This window comes from Nicotiana tabacum, chromosome 5, assembly GCF_000715075.1.
Source record: "Nicotiana tabacum cultivar K326 chromosome 5, ASM71507v2, whole genome shotgun sequence".
Lineage (NCBI taxonomy): Eukaryota > Viridiplantae > Streptophyta > Magnoliopsida > Solanales > Solanaceae > Nicotiana > Nicotiana tabacum.
This window is the reverse complement of record NC_134084.1, coordinates 60,330,671-60,356,111: the sequence shown is the minus strand read 5'-3', so window position 1 is coordinate 60,356,111 and position 25,441 is coordinate 60,330,671.

The following is a 25,441-nucleotide window of genomic DNA, read 5'->3' as shown; positions in this document are numbered from 1 at the left end:
CCTGTCAAACAAAAGAAGAGAAAGCAAGGAACTTTCAAAATCAGGTGATTCAAGATGAGGTCCAAAAATTACTAAAAATTGGGTCTATCCGCGAGGTAAAGTATACTAATTGGTTAGCCAATACTGTTGTGGTACCAAAAAATAATGGTAAATGGCGAGTTTGTGTAGATTACGCAGACCTTAACAAAGCTTGTCCTAAAGATTCTTTTCCATTACCACATATATATCAACTAATTGATGCTACTACAGGACATAAATTGTTAAGATTTTTAGATGCGTATTCAGGATACAACCAGATCAAAATGGATCCTATAGATGAATAAAAAACTTCATTTATAACAGACAAGGGGACTTACTATTATAAACTAATGCCTTTTGGTCTCAAAAATGTTGGTGCAACATATAAAAGACTAGTGACCAAAATGTTTCAAGAACATTTGGGAAAAACTATGGAGGTCTATATAGACGAAATGCTCGTTAAAACTCAACATTCAGGGGATCATATATCACACTTGTCTGATACGTTTAAGATCTTGCGAAAATTTAATATGAAATTAAATCCTGAGAAATGTGCATTCGGTGTTGCATCAGGCAAGTTTTTGGGTTTTCTTGTTTCTAACTGTGGTATTGAAGTGAATCCCGCACAGATTAAATCCATTGAAGAGATCCCTGGCATGCTTACAAGTAAAAAGGAAGTGTAGAGGTTGACAAGAAGAATTGCAGCCTTGGGGAGATTAATTTTCAAATCATCAGAAAAGTGCTTTAAATTCTTTTCAGCTCTTAAAGAGCAAGATCAGTTTGAATGGATTGAGAAATGTCAACAAGCACTCAAAAATTTGAAGATATACTTATCAAATCCGTCGTTGCTCGCAAAACCAAAAGTTGGGGAAAGATTGCTTATCTACCTTGCTGTCTCCGAAGTAGCGGTAAGTGCTGTTTTAGTTCGTGAAGATCAAGGTAAACAATCTCCAATTTATTATGTCAGCAAATCTTTATTAGATGCGAAGACGCGGTATCCTCAATTGGAAAAACTTGCACTTGCACTAATCATGGCATCTAGAAAATTAAGGCCTTATTTTCAATGTCACCCTATTGCTGTAGTAACTACTTATCCATTACGCAATATATTACACAAGCATGAGTTATCAGGTAGGTTAGCCAAATGGGCTATAGAATTAAGTGAATATGATATCACATACCAGCCTAGAACCGCGATAAAATCTCAAGTGTTCGCAGATTTTGTGACTGATTTTAGCCAATGAATGCAATTGGAAGCAGAAAAAGAATTACAGGTGTTCAACGGATCTAATCTGGGAATTTGGATCTTATTTACTAATGGTTCATCTAATGTGAAGGGTGCAGGCTTGGGAATTGTTTTGGTACCACCTACGGGTGAAACCATTCGACAAGCCATTAAATCCCATTCTATAACTAACAATGAGGCAGAGTATGAAGCTGTGATTGTAGGTTTAGAACTAGCACGAGAACTTGGCATTAATCAGATTGTAATCAAAAGCGATTCGCATCTTGTAGTTAATCAAATGCTGGGGACTTATACGGCTAGGGAAGCGCGGATGCAGCAGTACTTAGAGAAGGTACGAGATCTGATCAGGCAATTCCAAACTTGGAAAGTTATGCAAATACCAAGAGATGAAAATGTCGAGGCAGACGCCTTAGCCAATCTCGCATCTGCAGCAGATGTGGCAAGCAATGAAAATGCTTCCGTAATTCATTTGTTTCATTCAGTACTCGATCTAGACAAAAATAAGGTAAATTTTAATAAATTAACCTGTGATTGGAGAAATGAGATTGTTGCTTTTTTGCAGTATGGAACCATCCCTGAAGACAATAAAAAAGCTCACGCACTTCCAAAAAAGGCTGCCTGATATTTTTTAAAGCAAGGCAATCTTTATCGAAAAATGTTCGGTGGTCCCTTAGCTAGGTGCCTCGGGCCTTCTCAGACGGAATATGTAATGAGAGAAATACACGAGGGGCATTGTGGGAATCGCGCCGGAGGAAGATCATTGGTAAGAACCATGATTAGGGCAGGTTATTATTGGCCTAAAATGGAAGAAGAAGCGGAAAATTTCCTGGCTAAATGTGATAAATGCCAAAGATACGGTAATAACATGCATAGACCTGCGGAGTTTTTACATCCGGTCATTGCACCATGGCCATTTATGAAATGAGGGATGGATATCGTAGGTCCACTACCACAAGCAAAAGGACAGGAAAAATTCTTGCTTGTACTTACTGACTATTTTACTAAATATTTGGAAGGAGGAGCATTCAAACAGGTGCGAGAAAAAGAAGTTAGAGATTTCATTTGGCGAAATATCATATGTCGATTTGGTGTGCCAAAGGAAATCGTGTGTGATAATGGCCCTCAATTTATAGGCGTACAAATCACAGAATATTTTTCAAAGTTAGCAGATCAAAAGGATTACATATACACTTTATTATCCGGTGGGTAATGGACAAGCTGAGTCAACAAACAAAGTCATTATCAATAATTTAAAGAAGCGTTTGGAGGAATCCAAAGGTAATTGGCTAGAATTGCTACCTGATGTTTTATGGGCATGTCGCATAACAACAAAAACAAGTATGGGAGAAATACCATTCTCATTGGTTTATGGAACTGAAGCCTTAATTCCAGTTGAGATAAGAGAGCCAAGCACGAGGTTTACACAAGCGTCAGAAGAATCCAATGACGAAGAAATGCGCATAAACCTTGATCTACTTGAAGGAAAAAGGGAAGCTGCACTAATAAGAATAGCAGCACAAAAGCAGGTCATGGAATGATACTACAATCGAAAAGCGCGTCTAAGATACTTCAAAATTGGGGACTTTGTGCTCAAAAAAGTTTTTCAATCTACGAAGGCGGCTAATGCGGGAAAATTGAGTCTAACTTGGGAAGGACCCTACAAGATTCAAGGTATCGCAGGAAAAGGAGCATACGAGCTGGAAACAACAGATGGCAAGATACTACTTTTACACTGGAATGCCGTTCACTTGAAGAGATACTATTTCTAAGGAATACCCACGGTCAGGTATTCATATTTTAAAATTTTATTTTTGAATTGTTAAAATTTTACTAACAATTTTAGATGATAGGCAAAAGGCTAGCCCGTACTAAATGATGAATCACGACCTGCAAGGCACGTGGAATAAATTAAAATTCCCGGTCTAGAGTTACAACTATTCTGATAGATATTCAGACGGGTTAAGCAGTCTTCATCTATAATCGCACCTCCGAGTCCCGTGTGTTTTTCCTTTTCAGGGAAAGGACCAAATGAGAGGAACAATCAAGTGCTCGAGACTTCATACTTCAAAGCTCAAACACTTGGAGGACTATATAATATACATAGACATATGTATAAAGAAGGCAAAGAAGATTGGGAAATAATCAAAGTTCAAGTCTGAGAAATTTACTCATTGAATGAGTCAAGTGCAGAGCAAAGTCACGAGCTAAAGCCAAACCTTATCATAGTTAGGGTAAAGACAATGTACTGAAACGGGTTATAAGGAAAAACCTTGTGTTCATTTTCTTTTTTGAAATCTGTTATAAGGAAAACAGTTACCAGAAAGTTATAGAAGTAATTTAAATACATGTAAAGTGTTATTTAAAACTTGACAAAGTTAAAATAAAAACTTGTCAAAGTTACTCCAAAAACGTGTGTATTCCTATTTTTTTTATCGTACATTAACCCCATTATGAAGTTGAGACGTCTTCTTCATTAAGTATCGAATATAAAAAGTCCCTCTTTTATAAAAGTCATGATTAATTCAAGTATCATGAAGTTAAAAACAAAACAGAAGCATTTTTGAGAAAATAAAAATGCAAGTTATTCAGTAAGTCCTTAAAAATAAAGGCAAGGATAAACAAAACGGAAGTTTTAACAACAACAGAAACTTCTTAATATTAAAAAAGTTTAGACTAAGTATGAACTTAGTCATAAACCAAAAGTTGTTTATACAGAGCTCCCCATAAAAGGTCTGGGAACTTAATATTTTCAGCAAAACCATAAAAAGACCAAGGGTTACAACCACATACCACCAAAAAAGGAAAAAAAGGAAGTCAAACATCATAAACTTTTCACTGAGAAGTAGAAGGAACTAAAGCAGTGTCAACAGCAGCTGCAGGCTCAACTTGACTTGAAGGAGTGATACCCGTATCATCTTCAACATTTCCAGAAGCTTCAGCCATGAGAAAAGAAAAATCTTGGTTCCGCTGAGTCTTTTCAATAGTCTCTTTGATCTTGGCTAACTCAGATTCCAAGTCAAAATTCTCTTAGCTAACTTCAACAAGGGTATCATCGCGGGAATTTACAAATGCCCAACTTGCTTTAATGGCAGTTTTATCTTCAAGAATATCGTAATCTCTTTACCTGTCAGCAATTTCATTTCTTACCTTCTCATTTTCAGCTAAGGCAGATTCATAAGAGGTTTGAAGAGAAGCATGCAAATTTTCTGAAGAGCAAACCTTATAAGAAGATACCCGGAGGTCTTCTTGAGTTTGAGTAAAAGTCTGCACTAGTTCACCATCATATGCTTCTTTTTCACCAAGAGAGCCTTTAACTCTCTGATTTCTTCACTTGTCTTGGAAAGTTGCTCGGAAAAAGAGGTTTTCAGACGAGCCTTTTCCTTATCTACTTGATTTGAAGAAGCTTTTTCAACTGCCAACTCTGAAGTCAAAGCCCGTACCTGCTGCTCTAAGGTATATTTACTTTCTTCTAATGTTTCCACGTCGATCTGAAGACTTTCACACCGTTCCTTCCAATTATCCGCCTCTACTTGGTAGTCATGCACTAATTGCTCTAAGAGGGTAACCCTTTTCATCATCTCCATGCTAATTAGATTGACCTAAAAAAAGAGAGGGAAAAAATGAGAACCCTGAAGATAGAAAAATGATAAAGTTAAGTTTGAAAAGGGATACCTTTAAAGAAGCATGCACTATATCGTTCATCAAGGTCAAAGAACTGTGGCTGTCAAGCTTAGCTCCCTCAACTGGACCAATCAAAGGCTTTGGCCATATATCAGCTTGACCTGATTTACTTAAGAGGTTACCCTCAGCAGGAACTTCAATGGTAACTTGCCTCATGGCTCCATCCCTACTTGAGGAACCAACTTCTGTGTAAGGAACAGTTGAAGGAGGGGTAGTCGAGGGAGGAACTGTAGAAGCAGTCAAAACAGCCCGGTGAGGAACAGCAACAGCCACGACAGGCAAAGGAGGTATCACAAGAATGGGAGTAGAAAAAGAAGCAAGAGGTGCTTCATCATAAATCGGACCTAAATTTTCACCACCAAACCCGTGGTTAAAAAGTTTCTCAACTAAATCATGAGAAGCAACGAGAACATCATCATCGGGAATCGACACCGGGGCTTCAATAGACTCGGTAAGAGGAATAGAACGAGGGGGAGATGCTTCATCATCAGAAATGATTCGTCTACGAGCTCGCGGCCTTTTTACTAAGGAACCCCATCTTCCTCTTCTTCAGAGTCTTGGTTAACAACAACTTTCCTTTTTGATGAAGAGCCCAAAATTATCTCTTGGGCCCTTTCCAAAGAAATATGGGAAGCTACGACCGCCTCAGCACTAATCCCTCGAACAACAAATCATGATAAAAAGAAAGATTAAAATAAGTCCTGGAAAAAACAATAAAGAGTTAAATAAAAAAAAAACTCTTACCATGAGTTTTCATTTTCCAACCAAATCGTTGGAAAAGATTCTTCCAAGATCTGTCCTCCATTGGGGCTGTATTTAACAACTTTCCTACCCAACCATGGAAATTGGAAATTTTGTAAACAATTCCCATAGTTGCTGGAAAAGAAAAGGAAAATTAGAATAATGATCATCAAAATTTAAGAAAAAGGTACGAGAAAGTTATTAAAAAGAAAACTCACGCGCAAAATTCCACTTCTCGGGGAAGGGAACATTTCCATCACCCACTAAACCAACAGTGGGGGCAACAACAAACCTAGCATACCAGCCACGGTCTCTATCATCTTCTGGACTGACCAGAACTCTTTTGCTCCTTGCTACTAAAGTAAAAATACCTTGGCGAAAGAGTCTGGGAGAGTAAAGGTGAATTAAAGGAGCAGGAGGAAAGTTATCAACTATGGGGACACTTCTAGGGTTAGGGTTTGATGAAGACATGATAGTACGAGGAAGAAGCAAACAAAAATTCAAGAATTGAATATTTAGTGAACTTTATGTGATAAGGACAAAGGAGAAAATTATATTTATATTAAGAAGCAACCGTCAAAGGAAAGGTGCAATGATGGAAAGTTCATAATGAGAACTGTCGCTTCGTAATTGGTGAAACTGTAAAAGAGCCTTAAAAAGCATTGCAAAGTCGCAGAACCAATAAAAAGATGCCACATGTAATAAGCATTAAATGGAAGTGACAATTGAAGTGTCGATTCTACAATAGCATTAATGGCGACAAATATTCCCGTTTTAATAAAATCCACTTCCCAAATATTCAATTAATGAATAAATGGCAAGTGGGGGGACTATCTGTATTGGGAAAAATTGAGTTTACATGTTGAAGTGATTGAAAGATGACGTGTCAAGACACGAAAGATGTTCAAAGAAGGATGATTAGCAAAGATGCACGAGTTGCAACAGATACGAGCAGAGGCACAAGTAGAGGCACACGCAATTACTCAAAAGACTCGACGCTCATACCTATTTAGATCCGCAAATTAAGGAGAATGAATCTGACAACACAAGAGAGTACAGATACAGTATTTAATAAGCATTAAATACTAAAAAAACATTAGAGAATCTGCATTAAATTACAATGATTATGTAACGTAACATTTAATGCCTTTTATTGTCTATAATGACCTGATTATGACAAAGGCAAAACGTATATCTTAGAGGCAACTATAAAAAGGAGAAAATTGGCCATTTGTAAGTACACGAGAAATCATTTGAATATACTAGTTTACTTTGTTTTCTTCTGTCTATCTTATTGTTAGCAAAATCAATTTCCCTTATTCATTTCTGATTATCAGTAACCCGAGTTCTTCTAAATTAAAGTTTTGACCGAAGTTCTACTTTTGGGGTTTACAATACCTACATGTGATCGTGTAGCAGCCGTATGTTGGAACATAAATGATATAGTGGTATCAATTAGAGAGAACTGAGTTATTTTCAACACTTTTCCTATAATATTTTTCTCCCATGTTTTTACTCATTCACATAACTTGACCCCAAAATTATCTTCTAACATCTATTTAAGCACTTTTGTCAACTTAAAACTCTAAGGTCAATCTTACCATAAAAATTTCATAGTTCGAGTGTTAACTCAAGACCCAAGAAATTATTTAAACGGTCGATATTTTAAATTGTGAAAAGATCTGCGACACAAAGAAAAGTTAAGAGCTTATTTATTTAAACGAAATTATTTTTGGACTTTCTACAAAAATAAAATAGTAAAAATTCAATGAACAAAAATATGTAAAATAAAAATAAATACATATATACATCCCCTACGTAGCTCACACTTTAAATTGTGACATGTCCTCATGATACACAAATAAAAAGCAAGATGTATAGGAAATTTCCCTAAAAAATTTCCTTCTCTGAGAACCTATGAACTCAACCCTTAATTCTGTATTGATGAATCGTTTCCGCTCCTTGAGATGCTTAGTGGAGCTCATTCGGACAAAATATTTTGAGAATATCTATAAAACTCACTTTTTCTTTCTTTCTTAACCTTATTTTGAGTGGTGAATACTTCTGAAGAATAATCCTTAATTTATTTCTGCAATCTTTTACAGGATCAATCCATGCATCTACCTACAAATTGCAAAAAGTAAATCAACATGGCCAATGTAAGAATAAGATAATAACAAATAATGGTTATGGGAATATTCTTATGGTATGTTTATCACAATTTATTTCTCATTCTCTTCTAATAATCTTGGAAGAATGCAGTAATTGTCAAATTATTTGGGAAAAGGATGCTACACCAATACCTAAGATAAAAAATTCAAGAACTTTGGAGACCAACGGAAGAAATAAAACTAATTGACCTGGGTGAAGACTATTTCATTATCAAGTTTGCAAAAAGAGAGAACATGGACACAACCCTACATCAAGGGCTATGGTTTGTGAATGGCCACTACCTATCCGTGGATAAATGGAAATCGAATTTCGTGGCAACGAAAGAAAAACTAATAACCTCATCTATATGGATTCGATTGCCACAATTACCAACAAAATTTTATGAAACAAAAATACCGGAAAGAATTGGCAACTTTATAGGTCGTTTGCTGAAAATTGATGTGTGCACATCAACAACTGTAAGGGGATACTATGCACAATTATGTGTAGAAATTCCTTTGGAGCATCCATTGCAACCTCACATCTATATTGGTACTCATAAGCAATCAATACATTACGAAGGAGAGAAGCTGCTTTGCACAGTATGTGGAAGACTGGGCCATATTTCGACCCTATGCTCCTCTGCCCAGAAACCCTCAAAATTGAAACACAACCTAGAAGCCTTAGAAATGACATAAATGAAGATAGCAAAACAGGAGAATGGAAGGTTGTCAACTTTAACGAGAACAAGAGGCACCATGGGAAAATCGTTTCTTCCAACAAGGTTCTTCTGAAGGAATAACAAGAAAGCACAGGTATCTCTGTAAATCTTTTCCATACCAGCAAAAGTAAGTTCCTTGACACCCAAGTTCTTCAATACAAACCTAAAGACACCACCAATTCACAATACTCCAAAGAGGAAATAATCTCTAATAGGTCAATGCCAAATAATACCATGGTTCTGGTTCAAAACCACTTTACCACCCTTGAACATGAGCAAATGGTTTTGGAAAATTATAAAAAAATGATAATAAGAAATTCACTAAAAACTCCCATGCAAAGACACATGTGGACATTTCAATGACTCTCATGCAAACTTGGACACATGCGTGTCCGACCCAAATAACAACGATAATTGTGACATGCAAATAGAGGGGGCTAACATCATTATTAACCCTACTATTAACACTAATCTCACACGGAAAGGCAAGGACCTAATAAGTAAAGCTAATCCTTACACTCCTAAAGAACAAACAAATACACAAAAGCTTCCTAAAAAATCAGAAAATGCAAACGCCCCTAAGCATACAAGCCAAATGTTCACCATTGAATCTAACCCACGAAAAATGGCAAACTCAACCAAACACGACAAAGATACTACTCCATTTCACAACAAATTTATAAGTACCATACTGATCATTCACATTCCATGAAAGAAGACCTCCCAATCATTACCTCTATCATAAATCAAATTCCCCCCTCGGAATTCCTTACCCTTCCACACTCCTCTCCACCTTTAAATAGTACACTGCCTATCCAAAATGCCAAGAATTCCAAACTCCCTCGGGAGAAGACACAGACTAATTCAAATTCTCAGATAACAGAGAATTCATTCGATGGAAAATTACCAAGATCCACCTCCCCAACCATTAGCTCCACAGATCATCTTTGTCCAACCCCACAATCACAAGACTACCAACCACTATCTTCGGTAGAAATGGGACTAATGGTCCATGCAGTTTCCTTCAATATCCAAGTGAATGGTCAGGACACTATAGTGATACTCCAAAACACATAATACCTAGCACAACTTATGGCAGAGGGCATGAGGATTGCCATGATCAACTACTTGAACCAAGCATGGTTAAACAAAATTCTTCAACCACTTGCTCCTTCTCTGAATCCAAACTTTGTCCACGCAATGAGGGACGAGTGGCACATGCCCCCTCACTTCAACCCAATCCAGCCATAGAATCTCCTCCCAAACCTCCCATTCTTCCCACCCAAATTTTAACAGTCATGAATCCAATCTTCCTACCCCGGGACACCACCTAACAGGCTGAGGAACAGATAGTGAATCAGGAGGTCCCCTATGCACCACCATCTCCACCACAAGCCATGCAAGAACATAACCCAGATGAGGCAGAAATGGAGGACGAGGTCGAGGGACCCTTCAACTTAAACTCAGAATTAGTCCTAGACTTCTCAAATCTATATGGGGTAAAGGTATATCTCTTTACGGAGAGGCAGGAGAAGAGGCACGTGCTCAATTGTCCCCTAGCACTTTACAAGTACTCGATGGACATCAGACCACCACAAGACCCAACGGTGGGCAACAGAGCATTGATCTTGGTGCCATCTCTAAAGAGGAATCCTATCTTTCTGGGAGGAGTAAGGGAGAATGGGGATACACAGAGCCCAAACATAAATCAATCAATGAATTGACCAACTAATTTTATAGTGTGGAACATCCGTCGGGGAAATAACGATAACCTCAGAAGGAATTTTAAGGAGATGATTGACACCCATAGACCTTGTATGGTAACACTTCTGGAAACTAAGATGGTTAAACATGAGCAATTGTTAGACTATTTTGGTTTCTTTGAGTTGATAGAGGTCCCAGCGGAGGGGCAGTCTGGTGGCATAGTCGTGACGTGGAAACATGAGGTAGTCACAGTGCACAACTTCATCCGTAGAAAGCATGAAATACATACAACAATTGAGGTAAGGCCTATTAAAAAAGCTTGGTTATTTTCATCCATTTATGCTAGCACTAATTAGTAATATAGGAATATTATGTGGAGTAACTTAGAAAATATCTAGAAAACCTTTAACGGGCCTTGGTTAATAGGTGGATAATAGGTGGAGATTTTAATGATATTCTGGGGTCAGATGAGAAATTTGGAGGGAGACCGATGAACAGTAGTATGGCTGATTATATTTTATCAAAAATGGATAGTTGTAACTTCCTGGATTTAGGCTATAAAGGTTTTAAATATACTTGGTCAAACCATAAACACAAAATAAAGGATTAATTATGAAAAGATTGGATAAAGCACTAGGTAATGAGAAATGGTGCGACTTATTCCCTAACTACCCCTTAATTCACCTACCTAAGACACACTCCGATCATAATCCTATTATGATTGAACTATTCCCTAGGACTAGACACAAACATGTTCATCCTTTCCGGTTAGAAACTTTTTGGTGTAAACACCCAAATTTCCCTAGTCTTGTTAAGTCACACTGTATTGAAAATGACTATATTAAGTCCAATAATTCTTTCATAGATGGTGTTAAAAGATGAAAAAGTAGAACCTTCGGAGATATTATGGGTAGAAAAAGGAAATTACTTGCAAGGCTCCAACGCATCCAAAACTCTACAAAATACACTACAAGAATTTTTCAACAAAACCTGGAAAGTTCTCTTAAAAGGAGTATAATGACATCCTTAATATAGAAGAGGACTATTAGAAATTAAGGTCAAGAGTCTAATGGCTAAATGACGGCGATACCAATACAAAATTCTTTCATATAATGGCTTCTAACAGAAGAAGAAGAAACAAAATTAACTACTTCAAGGATGAGGAAGGCAATTGGATAAATGACCATAAGTTAATCATGTCTCATGTCTCCAATTACTTCAAAGACATTTTCACATCCTCTCATAATAGTGCTAAACTGAAAGCTTTAGGGCCTAAACCCTCAAACCTTAATAAAACTGACCTGTGTTCCCTTGATAGTCCACTTTTAGATCTTAAAATCTAAAAGGAAATTTTTTATTTAAAATCTTTTAAAGCACCCAGCCCGGATGGCCTCCATCCATTCTTTATCAAAGATATTGGCACATCATTTGTCAATCGGTTACTAAGTATTGCCATGACATTTTTAGTTATCAAGAAATCCATAAGGAAATAAATACAACCTACCTGTGTTTGATTCATAAAGTGCCCAATGCAAACCACATTAAAAACTTTCGACCGATTGGCCTGCGTAACACTATCTACAAGATTATTACCAAAATTCTAGCCAATCAACTAAAACCATTTTTAGAAAAAATAATCAGCCCTTTCCAAGCTAGTTTTATGAAAAATAGAAGAGAATCCAACAATGCTATTATTATTCAAGAATTATTTAGTAATCTTTAGAAAATTAGGGGTAAGCATGGTTACATGATGATAAAAATCGACATGGAAAAGGTATTTGACCGTATTGAATGGTCATTTGTCTACCACACCCTTAGATATTTCCAGTTTCCTCCGAAATTTTCAAAACTATTACTCAGTTGTATCTCTTCTAGCTCAATCTCAATTCTGATGAACGGCTCTATAACTACTTTTTTTGAACCTAGCAGAGGAATCAGGCAAGGAGATCATTTATCTCCTTACATCTTTACTCTATGCCTCAAAATATTTTCTAGGTATATTACAAGTCAAATATATACCTTACAATGGGATCCTATTACCTTATGGAGAAATAATATTAGTTTTTGCCACCTATTTTTGGCAGACGACTTGAACCTAATGTCAAATGCTAATGAGAAATCATGCCATGCCATAAAATTAAAATTAGAGACCTTTTGTTCCCTCTATTGCCAAAGTATGAATCACGCAAAATCAAAAATCTTATTCTCCCAAAATTGCAACCCTACTACTATTAAATCAATAACAAAAACCCTAGGGTTTAAACAAAGTGAGAGTTATGGAACTTACTTAGGGTTTCCAATCCTAAATAGAAATCCAAGGCCGGCAGACTACAATTTTATTATTGATAAAATGAGAACAAAACTGGCTACTTGAAAGTTGAGATTCATTAATATTGCCGGTAGAACGACTCTAACTCAATCCTGTTTAAACTCTATCCCTAACTATTATATGCAATACACCTTTCTCCCTGAAAAGACATATAAGATAATCGATAAAATCCAGAGGGACTTTATTTGGGGTACGAGTGGGAATAAAAAGAACCTCCATCTAATCACGTGGTCAAATGTTTGCAAACCAAAATCACCAGAGGGTTGGGATTGCACAATGCACATGCAAAAAACTTAATTAACCTAGCTAGTTTAGCTTGGAGACTCCTCACCCATGCCACTACTCCGTGGGAAAAAATGATCATTACTAAATATGGAGGAGGATGCTCCAAAGCCAACCAAACATTCATTTGGAATGCAATTAAGAAAGGATGGGAGGTATGCTCCAAGGGAACCGTTTGGTCACCCCACCTTAGCTCAAACATTAGTATATGAGATTCGAAATGGATCAATTCCCAAAACCTGAGAAGTTTAATTGAAGGTTCTCTATCACAAACCCACTATAGCCTAAAAATTAAAGATATCTATATAGACTACAAATGGGACCTTTCAAAATTGTCAATGAACATACCAAATAAGATTCTCCAAAATATCCTTAAAGCAAAAATTCGCAAAACAAGACCCACACATGACATTCCCATTTGGTCTCTTTGTTCAAAAGGTATTTTTACAACTAAAAGTTGGTATGCCTTAATTGAATCTCAGTCTCAGCCACATATAGATTTTAACTGGATTTAGTCACTATCTTGTCCTAATAAAATTAAATCCTTTATGTGGCAATGCCTCTATAATAGGTTGCCATGCAGAAAATACCTAGCACGGATTGGGATTAATATAGATCCCCTTTCCCCAATATGCAATATGAAAAGGGATGAATCTATTACTCACATATTTTTGGAATGCAAAGCAACCATGTCCTTTTGGGACAATATGGGTGGGGTGACCATAAGTGAACACTCAAAGTAACACTGGCTAATACAACTTAGAAACATGTCCATTACCATGAACCATAATATCCTCAATTGGAATTACTTCCTAGCTTTTACCCTATGGGGAATTTGGATCAATAGAAATACCAATAACCAAAATAACACGTCCCACCCTATAAACACTAAATACATTATTCAGCAAGCTTTAGAATACAAGTTACTAATAGATCATAACCCATTGCCTGTTGAGAAGATCCAAATCAAGGTACGTTGACAAAAACCACCTAAAGGGTGGTACAAGATAAACATGGATGCAAGTTACAATGAAGACACAAGTAATGTTGGGGGAGTTCTTCGCAATGTAGAAGGCCACTAGATTGCAGGCTTCACAAAGAATACCAATTCTTGGGGATCTTTGGAAGCAAAACTAGATGCAATCAAAGAAGGGCTTAAAATAGCTCATGATTGAAATTTGTTCCCACTCGAGATAGAAACAGATTGCGTGAAAGCAATACAAGCAATTCTCAATGGTAATAAATGTTTTGATAATCTTGTCAATTCTTATAGGTTGTTAATGCACTAAGGGAAGGTGATCCCTCTCCAACACAACTTTAGGTAAGGCAACAAGATAGCACACATCATGGCCAAGCTGGGAAGCACTCGAAGAAACAAGAAAAAAGAAGTTTTTGTATCACCACTAAGCGGTGTTGAAAATTATGTAACTTTGGATGAAGACAATCTTTTTGCTTTTGTTAAAAACTTATCTATGAATGCTTGCAATACCTTTGCAAGCTTAGAAAATCAATGTGCCCTAAGTGGCACCACCGTAGGTTGTAATGTAACAAACCCTACATAAGTTAATACATATTTCCTATTTGCTAAAAAAAAGGTAGAAGACATGAAAAGCAAGAGTAGAGTCTAAAGCCTTCTTTTACTGCTTCACAATCTTCCAAACTTATCTTCAAACAGCTCAATTGAATCAGAATCCTCTTATAGAATCTCTTTAGATGCTCATCCTCTTGGTTAAGCTCATTCTCACAGGATATTTTCACCATATATTCACCATCATAATGCGATGAGTTTTCTGACCTCATACTTACTAACGAATCCACTTGCATTATTAGGTTCTTACTAGTTGCATCTGTGTAATACTTTTTTAGCACCTTCTTGAACTTATGCAAAAGATATTCTAAATTATGCTTCTCTAGCTGAGGTGGTTCTTTTACATTGCTTTGGTTTTATTCATAATTTGGATATTCATTTCACCTTGAGTTATTCAAGCCATGTGTATCATCATGCCTGTAACAACTAGAAACAAAGTGAGACTTTTCATGAGATGAATAAGAGTAAGAGTTACTTGATTAACAATCAAACACTTGATGATTTTTTCCACAACAAATACGGTAATCTTTTTTTTGGTGCAACGATCTAGCCGGTTGTTTTGAGTATACTAGTATCATTTTCCTTATTTGATATTTTATATATGTGTATTTTTGGTTAATTCACTTGCTAGGGTGATTGGTTTGGTTTGGGGGGGGGATGTTTTGGAGTGAATGGGACACCTAGCCACAAGGTTCAAAGCTTAAGTGCTAAGAGTTGAACGGAGTTGTATTTTTGTGTAGACAACTCTACAATAGTGTTTGGATAGTTCCAACAGCTTTGTATGGTAATTTTGGACTTGGACGTATGTCCATGTTTGGATATAGAGGTCCGTAGATTAGTTTGGTGCTTTTTGGAGAAAGTTGTAAAGTTGATGGTTTGAAAAGTTCATGGGGTTTAAGTGAGAGTTGACTTTGTTGATAAGGAAAGTTGAAGGTTTGGAAGATTCATGTGTTTGAAAGGGATTTGACTTTTTTGATATCGATTTTGGATTGTGATTTTGGGAGTTGGGATAGGTTCGTTGTGTCATTGGGACTTCTATGCAAAATTTTAGGTTATTTCGGGTTTATTTGTTATAGTTCGGCATGAATTTCGAAGACGGAAGTTAATTAGTTTTCTTAGGGTTGCATTAAGGTGTGATTCATAGTTTTGATATTTTATGGCATGATTTGAGTCCTTGAGTAGTTTTATGTTATGTTTTGAGAATGGTTGGTATGATTGGACGGGGTCTCGGGGGTCCTCGAGGTGTTTCGAAATGAGTTTGCACCATTTCTGGACATAGTTGTATTGCTGAAGATTGAAGGCTTCTGGTGTTTTTGCATTTGTATGGGCTTGTACGCAGATGTTGAGTCAAATGTGCAGTTGTTTGAGCGCATATGCGAAGGAGGAGGTTGGCAGAGGAAGCCTGCATATGCGGCGTTGGAGCATAGGAGCGTCATGATTTTCGCGTAAGGGGACTCGTAGGTGAGAGTGTTGGGTCGCAGAATGATGGTAGGCTATGCTCTCATATTTTATTCGCTTATTGCACACTAAGTTACTACACTTTAAGTATGTTTGACCTTTTATCGCTAGTGTTTTATGCTTATTGCTTGTTTTATGCCTTGTATGATTGATTCCGAGTGATGTAGTTGTCATGGAGCTAATTCGAGCTATTCAGAGCTTTAAAGTCTTATCAAAAGCCCAAAGAATTAAGCTAGGATTGCGTTCCGAGTTCAAGAACCATGTCTAGAATTTGAAAATCAAGCAAAAAGGCAGATTTTAAGAAAATTACACAGCCACGGTGTGTGGGTGGCACGTGGTGTGTCGTGGCTGTACATAATTGCTGCATGTTGAATTGTTCAGCTTCCTAAAGATCCCCCTAACACCATGTGTGGTGCGTCGCCCCATGCGGTGCGCCTGTACATTTTTTACAAAGCCAAAATCCAAATTCGACTAGAAAATGGTTTATCTAGGGAGGCTAAGGAAGAGTTGGAGGAGCAAAAGCACAAGGAATTAATCATTTAATCCTCACTCAAGACACGAGTTTGATAATTTTATGTTTTTCTATACATTAACCATATTTGTGATGAATTACTCCATGTCTATAGAGTAGTTCCCTTTAGGGTTTGATGGATTTGATATATTGATATTTGGTTGTGGATTATAACTCTAGTTTTATGTATTGAAGGGTTTTTGGATGATTTAATTGTTGCATCTATGTTCACTTGTTCATGTAATCGAGAGAGGCATAACTTGTGATATCTTTTTCTTATATTGTTGCTTGAGTTCATTAATTCTTCTTAGTAATCGAAAAGACTAGTTGAATCATTGATTAAACCTAGTTAGGAGGATAATCGAGAAAGGTTCTCCTAAAGGCCAATCCACTACGAATTCTTACATATCTTCACAGAGCTTAAACTAGTTCATCTTGTGGGGTGGAGACTTAATCAAGAGAGGAGTTTCTACTTAACGTTTGGACTAATAATTAAGTGATTTCGAGAGAATCACTTGAACCTTAGAAGTGAATTATCTAGAGTTAAATCTCAAAATATTATCTTACAGCTATCCTATCAACCCTATTTTCTCCCATTGATATCTTTCTTTGCTTATTCCTCGCTTAGATTGTTATTAGTCAATTAGTTCTAGATTCGTAGTTAATTTTAGTATTAATCAAAAAATTCTTAATTGTTGATCATTCGGATAGCAATCTAGAACTACGATAATATTGTTTAACTCCAATCCATGTGGGTACGATATTATATTATACTAATTAGACTAGCATATTTAAGTGTGTGTTTTGCGCTCGTCATAGAAGCAGATGGTCAGCAGGTTAATGAATTCCACATCTGCGATGGAATTTCCACAGATGCGGTACCACAGGTGTGATGTTATGGGCCCAGATACGGTTTTGTTGGAAAGAATACGTATATCGAGGGTTTGATCATTTTTTTCTCATTTTTTGGAATTGTAGAGCTTGGATAGAGGTGATTTTTGGAAGGCTTTTCATCACAATTTAAGGGGTAAGTGATACTTACTTTATTTTGGTGTTAAATATTGATTAAGCATAGATTATTACACCTAATATTACATGAATTAAAGGTAGAGTTTAGGGGGATTTTTGACTTTGATTTTGGAGAGTGAGATTTGATGATTTGAAGGCCGATTTGAGGATGAAATTTGATGAAGCACACATATTTGGACTCATATTAGAATTTGATGACTTTTTGGGTTGGCTTTGCATAATTGATACAAGATCTTAACTTTATCACTTGAAATTGTTCTTATGGCTTTTATTGATTATATCAAGTTATTTTTATTAGATTCGAGCTGTTTAAAGGTTGATTCATGCAGGAACAACTTATTAGAGGATTGATTTGGCTTGTTTGAGGTAAGTATCTTACCTAAACTTGGTTGAGGCACTAATTACCTGACTAATTTGTGATAGTTATATGCTATGGGTGGTGCACATGTGGGGTTAAGCCATTCTTCTTCAAGGTACTACTTAGGTTATGATATGCCTTGTCTTGATGGCTAAGCTTCATGTTGTGCTGGTTCTTATATTTGTACCCATGTTGTGAGCTATTTGAGTCATGTTTAACATTACATAGAGGTTAATCTCCTAATTGAACTTGACAATTGTTAGTTTTGTGATGCAATTACCTTATTTGAGCTATGTTAGCACACTTTGCACATGCATATACCTTAGCATGTCATTTTTACCAGTCCAGGAGTATGAAATTATATATATATTGATCATATACATGAATTCTTTTATATTTGCTTTCAATGTGATATGGTTTGGTGTCACGACCCCGGTTCGCCGTCCGTGAACCATCGTGACAGCACCTAGTCCTCTACGACTGGGTAAGCCCAAATTGCGGAAGATAAATCAAGTGCGGAATAAAAACAAATTAAAACAGAATGAAGAACGATAAAACAGTATTTAAAAGTGCCGCTCGGCATACACAATAGTTAACTCTCAAACCAATACATACTTCCAAGACCCAGAAACCCATGAATCACAAGCTAAGGATCACTACACAGTACTCTAACTTCAGAACATCTAATAAGAAAAAGAAATACAGAAGGGCAAATGTTTAAAAGATAGAATAGAAAGGGACTCCTCGCTGTGCGGACACAACAGATATACCTCGAAGTCATTGGAGCTGTCACCTCGCCTCAAGGGTGATAGGACTGAGTTGTAGTACATGGATCTGCATATGAAAAACATGCGCAGAAAGGGCATGAATACACCATAGCGGTACTCAGTAAATGTCAAGCCTAACCTCGATTGGGTAGTGACGAGGAAGGTCAGGGCTCAACTAAGGTTAAATAAAATACAAAGTTTGACAGTGTAGAACAGTATAAATAAATATAGTAGTAAAAGTAACACAGGGTATAAAAAGGGCAACAACAACTATTACAGAGACAAGGCAAAACACAGAAAGAAATATGACTTACCACCAAAATAACAACCAGGGATCTCCCAGGATACCGTCTTGTAGTACCATATGTACATATCCAATGGATCTCACGGGATCCCGTCCCGTATTCTAACTCATAGTGCACGGGGATCTACCGGAATCCCGTTCCGTAGTCCCAAATATAAATACCCAGTACTGGGGAATTCTACCGGGTGCATTCCCATAGTTCCATATAACTGTGTAGGGGGATATACTGGAATCCCACATCCGTAGTCCTAAAATAAACAGACAAGGGGGAGTTACCGGAATCCCACATCCGTGGTCCCCAAATAAATACACAGCAACAACAGGAAAATATACGGAAATAGAAAAATTTCATATCAAGGCAACAAGTGATTTTAGCCTAGCATGCTGCCCAAAATTCAGGTAAGGCAGATAAAATCAAATGAAGCAATTAAGTCACTTAGACATGCTTTCCTAAGCTAACAACAGGCTTAATAGTGCAGGTAATAGAAACAAGAAAGGAAACATACTAGTAATTACTTAAAGAAAACCGTATTTCCAACAATTAGCACAAGTACGCATCCGTCACCTCGCGTACAAGGCATTTCAATTACCAAATATACCAATCCTAAGGATAAAGGTCCCCCACACAAGGTTAGACAAGCCACTTACCTCGAACCGGCTCAATAATCAACCCGAGACAACATTCTTGGCACGAGTACTCGACTCCAAATAGCCCAAATCTATTCAATTCAATTTCATAATGTAAATAACACTTCAAGTAACTGATTCTACAGTTAAATTCTAAGCTAATATGCGAAATTAGGTAAAATGACCAAAACGCACCTCGGGCCCACGTCTCGGAATCGGGTAAAATTTATATTTTCAGAATCCTAACGCTCTCACGAGTCTAACCATATCAAAATTATCCCAATCCAATGTCAAATCCTGTATGCGGTAAAATAAGGGGGATCTATTTCTCGCCATTAAGGTACATTCGGAAAGTCATGTCATTATCTCGAGGCTGTGGGATTACGATCGAGCTCCCTCTTTCGAGGATTGTCCACGACCCTGCGGAGACTCCGAGGGTAAGAAATCTGTCCGCGACCCGGCAAAGGTTTTGAAGACGGGGGACTCCCAAGGCAAGCGGCTAGAGTCAATAGGCACTAGTACCATGCCTAGCCATCCCATCCCCATGTCTTTACATTCAATACACTTTGTCCTATATGGTATTCCTCTCTTATATAAGGGGGATCCATGCCACTTTGTAAGGGACTGATGTTGCTCCATTTTCTCCACAAGTGCAATAATGTCTCTCTCTCTCTCTCTCTCTCTCTCTCTCTCTCTCTCTCTCTTTTCTTTCTAAGATTGTTCGCTCTCACTAGTCCGAGGCCACCTCGATATTGATCGCGTTCTTACTTGTTCTTCATCATATGCCTTAGTATTGGTCATAAAGAGCCTTGTTTGATTATATCTTCAATTGTAATCCCTTCCCCGACTATCCCCGATAGCTCGAGCTCGATCCTGACAGCGACCCCGAGGTCATTCATCGAATGGACCTGAATCTGGGCAGCAGGCCCTTCGATTTGATTATTATCTCGTTTTAGCTTTCATTTAATCTTCAAACTCCATATTATTAGCATCAACTGCTCTAACAACTAGCTCAGGAATAGATCACATATTTTTAGAACCCCATTTACAAATTTAATTGTTGTTACCATTTTCACAGTAAATAGTTTGGCGCCCGCCGTGGGGCTAAAAATAATAGTGATTATTTTCTTGCTAGTTTCATTGCACAAATGCACATTATCTTTCACGCTTTTTCTTGTCCAAGATCCTTTGATTTCAAGTTGAAATGTCCAGCTCGGTAAACGGAGTCGAGAACAACAACCTCGAGAATCACGGGGAAAATGGCGTGGCTATCCCAGTCGCCGGAGCACCACCACTAAATCCCGATAACGCACCTGGACCTATTCCAGTGGACGCAGACTCACAGGATGCACAACATGTCGATGAAACGTCTCACACAGATAAGAGTGTTCAGCATATCGACCAACAGGAAGCCCAACAAATCCCGGATCGGGAAACACAAAAAGTTAGACTTCACGATATTTTTGAAATGTTGCAGGCAGAGTAGTTGGCTATCGCCCAGCTACAGAGCCATCCGAAGGCTCCCAACACAGCTACACTAGTGACAGCTCCCCTCGCCGAGCAAGTACCCGAAACATAAAGCAATAATGGGTTAGTGGCTGACCCTGCCATAGAGAAAATGCTCGAGAACCTCTCCAAAAGGATCGTGTAAGGTTCGTGGAGGTTCATTCAATAGTTCTCCCCTGGGGACCTGAAGAACCAGCTTCACGGAAATCTGGAATGCCGGAACTCCCTACGTACGACAGGACCTCGGACCCCGATGAGCGCACCACCGCTTACACACGCACAGAGAAAGGAAGCAACCTTCAAGATGATAAGTTCGAGCCTGTCTCTTTGAAGAAGTTCGGAGAAACACTCTCGAAAGAAACCATGATGTGGTGCCGCAACCTAGCGCTCGACCTTACATACTCTCTTAACCCAGCGGATTCCTCAGCAGAAGCACACACCAATGCCATCGAAGTAGTAGCGGAAGATCCCAACACATCGGAGGCCGAACGAAGAGAGAATAAAACACCACAGGAAGTCTCGCCTCATTCATCGATAGGACGAGTAAGATCGTCCCTAGTTTCGGATTTTTGGGCAATACAGGTTTTCGCCCGAAGTTTAAACGAGGCATGCCCGATGACGCCAGGTCTTTTCAAATGACGCTTAGTCAGATACCTATCTGAAAACTGGCCGTATGCTCGTACCCAGCATCGGCCACGAATCAGGGCCACATCCTCGAGGAACCTTCAGTGGAACCAGATCTGATGAGGCACAACTGACAGAAGAGCCCCACCCAGTAGAGTACGATTTCAACATTGCTATACCAAACATCATGATCACCATAAGCGAAACCATGGACGCTGAGCGACTCAGGCCTATTCGACCAAGACCCTTTCAAAATAACCACAACCCGACGCGGGAACCGTAGGGCGCGCGTGGCCACGAGGTCAAAAATGAGCCCCATCTCGGAAAGAAGACCACCGTGCTACTCAATAAAAATCACCGCCGAGTACCATCGAGCGGTCAGGTTCGTGTCCATCCCCAAGGAAGGAAGGCAACCGCGAAGGATGAAGTGAACAAGCTGCGACTTATTACCACGAAAGTGAAGGAGTGGCAACACCCTCCGCAAACTCATAAAATGGAAAGTGAAAATGTTCGCCGTCAGGAAAAGACGGGTCCAGGGAAGTACTCCAGAGGACACCCTTATATCCAAGGAAAAAGGCATCGATGACTCGCTTCGGCATCACACTGATGCATTGGTAACCCTCTCCCTCATTTGATCTATTTCGAATAAAACATGTGTTCATGAATTCCGGTGGTTCAATCATGTACAACAACAATGTTGAATCAAAGTCAATAGGGCGGTCCGGGCTAACAGACCAAATCACTCCCGCATCCCGGATCCCTGGTGAATTCATAATGGCGAATCACCACAAAGACCATCCTCTTAATTCGGCCCGTATAAGCTCGGGCTAGGACGTCAAGCCCCATACCATTGAAGGAGGCGCAAAGTGCGGACGTCTTATTCAGACGACCGCCAACACACCACCCGGAGACAGCGTCAGCCCCGTGTCGCCAAAATCATTGAACCTCTCGCAAAGGGCAGAACTAAAGTAGGTCGACAGAAAGCAATACACAATGAGATGAAGTTCTTCACCATATGACGCATCGCCGACACCAATGCTCCCACCCTCGAAAGAATCAAAGGGTAGGCAAACTACATCCTCGGCCAAACATGATAAGACACAACGGATGGCTGTATCGGGGCTCACACCTCAGAAGGGTAGAAAAGGTACCGAACCTCGAAACGTTGCTTACGCATCCCGCGATGAGGAAGAACTGCTTTATTCCCTTGTTATTTTTTCACTAACCTGTATGCAGACAACTGGCCAGGATATTCGGAGGTTCTAACTCTACTAGGGGGCCGCCGCGCTCCTTCTCCTCAGTTGGGCTTCCGCCCCAAAAAGGGCCTTGTCAGCAAGACTATTAGCTGAGCCGCATAATCCTAGAGGAGGATCTGATACGGTCGTAAGCCTTCTTCTACAGTCCAACAACGAACGATGATCTATTTTTGAAGGTACTATCCCCTCGGGAGGACCAGGAAATGGCAAACTAAACCCCAATCAAGAATTATATACTGGATCGAATGGTCCGAGAAGCCGCGCCCGCGCGGGCCGAGCTCACGACAATGAAACAAAGTATGTCTGCACCAAGCAATAAAAACATATCTTTCCAGCATCTTATTTTCCAAACAATGAAATCTCAAGTATACCCCCGATAGGGGCCTCTCCACCAAACGCGTCCCGAGATACTTGGAGACTTAGCATCAGTAATTCAACACTTGCAAGACCCCAGGGTCGGAACTCCGGGCTCATAAAGTCCATACAAGGCAACTTTGAGCTCACGAAAAGCGGTCTTCACGCTTAAACAAATTCAATGGCTCGAAGATTGTCGATCATTGCCAATCACCATGCGCTGGAAAACCCAAAACTGTAAGACCCCTAGCGAGAAGACTTGGCGTAACCAGATCTATTCTACAAAAACTGTAAGACCTCAACAGGCATGACAAACTGTAAGACCTCAACAGGCATGAAAATTCCAAAGTTCAGGCTATACGTCGTATTTGTAAGAATCCCGAAAGGGCATACCCTTGGTGTAGACGCTTGAGCTGTCACTCAGAATCAGAAATGGCTACAGCCAAACACATATTACTACGGTAAAAACGGCTGATACATTCAAACTAACGCGACTCAGGGACGCCCGACCATCGCTAAACAAAAATGGCAGCCACTAATTTGAATATACTTCGGAAAGAACCGGTTAAAACAAGCTTCCCTCAATAGGCAAAAAATGAGCTTCGACTATGTCAGCTCCAAATCACAAGGCTTCGATCTACTCATCAGCTATGAACCTTCATAGGTGCTCGAAACATCACCGACAATGACTTAAAATCGAGGTTCTTCCAGAACCGACGACGGGTCAGGCAAAAATCTTTCAAAATACCTTAACGAGCGGAAAACAATGCCTACAAAAAGCCCATGGGAAAAAATAGCATAAGAGCCATTGTCGCCAGCTAAGCAAGCCTCCGGGCCACATATTAAAAGGTCTATATGACCAAATAGCGTAAGAGCCATTGTCGCCAGCAAAAAATTGACAACTTGAGGATTAAAATGAGCTCGAATCGTAACCTGATTCAGACACCAGATCCACTCCGGGCCACATACTAAAAAGCCACAACGGCCAAAATAGCGTAGGAGCCATTGTCGCCAGCCAAAAAAAATTGACAACTTAAGGGTCAATTAAAGCTCAATTCGCAACGTGAGTCGAAGAATGGACCCGAAATAGTTAAACTGCAACATGCCTAAGGGCACGGCATAAATGCCACTGTCAACTAGCCGAGTGAGCCTTCGGTCCACACACCTGTAAGGTCACTTCGACCCAAAGCACAAAAGTCTATCCCCATCTGCCCATGCAGGCAGGAAAGAACTTGAGGGTCAATTGAAGCTTGAATCGCAACGCGACTCGGAGACTGGACCCGAAATGGCTAAAGTACAATATGCCTAAGAGCACGACATAAATGCCACCATCGCCATCTCAGAATAACGCAAAACTCGAGGGTAAATTAAGCTCGAGTCGGGCCCCGACTCGAAGACTAAACCCTAAGACGATTAAAGCGTGCAAGCCTAAGGGAATATTCGGGATCAAATCGACCCAATTTGAAACTCCAACAAGCAGAAATACAGAAAATACAAGTTGTAGGGTTTCCCCTCTTATTGCTACATATTGACGACGAAGCTCAACCTCAACCTGCGTGGTCTAATGAATGCTATATATATATATATATATATATACAATAAAGAAGGTAGGGAATGATCATTCCATTTTTTTCGGTAGTTTTAACCCGGTGGTCTCCTCCCCATCATCCTCAATATCGGACAGTAAGAACTTGGCATCGTACTCCTCTCCTTCGGCTTGCTCGATCTCCCCCAAGAGATCAATGCCCCTGGTGTGAATCTCCTAAAGGATATCCCATCCGGGATCTGAACCTCATGTACTCCTTGCTGTTTCGGCACGATCGAGGGTCTTCTGCAACTCAGCTTTAGCAGCGGCAGCACTCCTCGAATAAGCTGCCAATTTCTGTCCTGACCTGGTATTATTCATCATAACCTCGACCCGGACATTCACCACCTCGATTTTTGCCCTTGAAAGCTCCGATGAGAGCATCACGATCATCTTCACCTAAGCAGAATCATTCGAATGGGCAGCCTGAATTTGCGCCTTGAGAGCGGAAACCCCGGCCTGAGCCCTCTCTTTGGCCTTAGAGTGGGCATTCACATGTCCCTATAGCTCGATGAATTCATGTTTGGCTTTGCCAACCTCACCCAAAACTTGTTCCAGCTCATCCGCCTTGTCCTTCAACTGAAACAACAACACGTCAAGA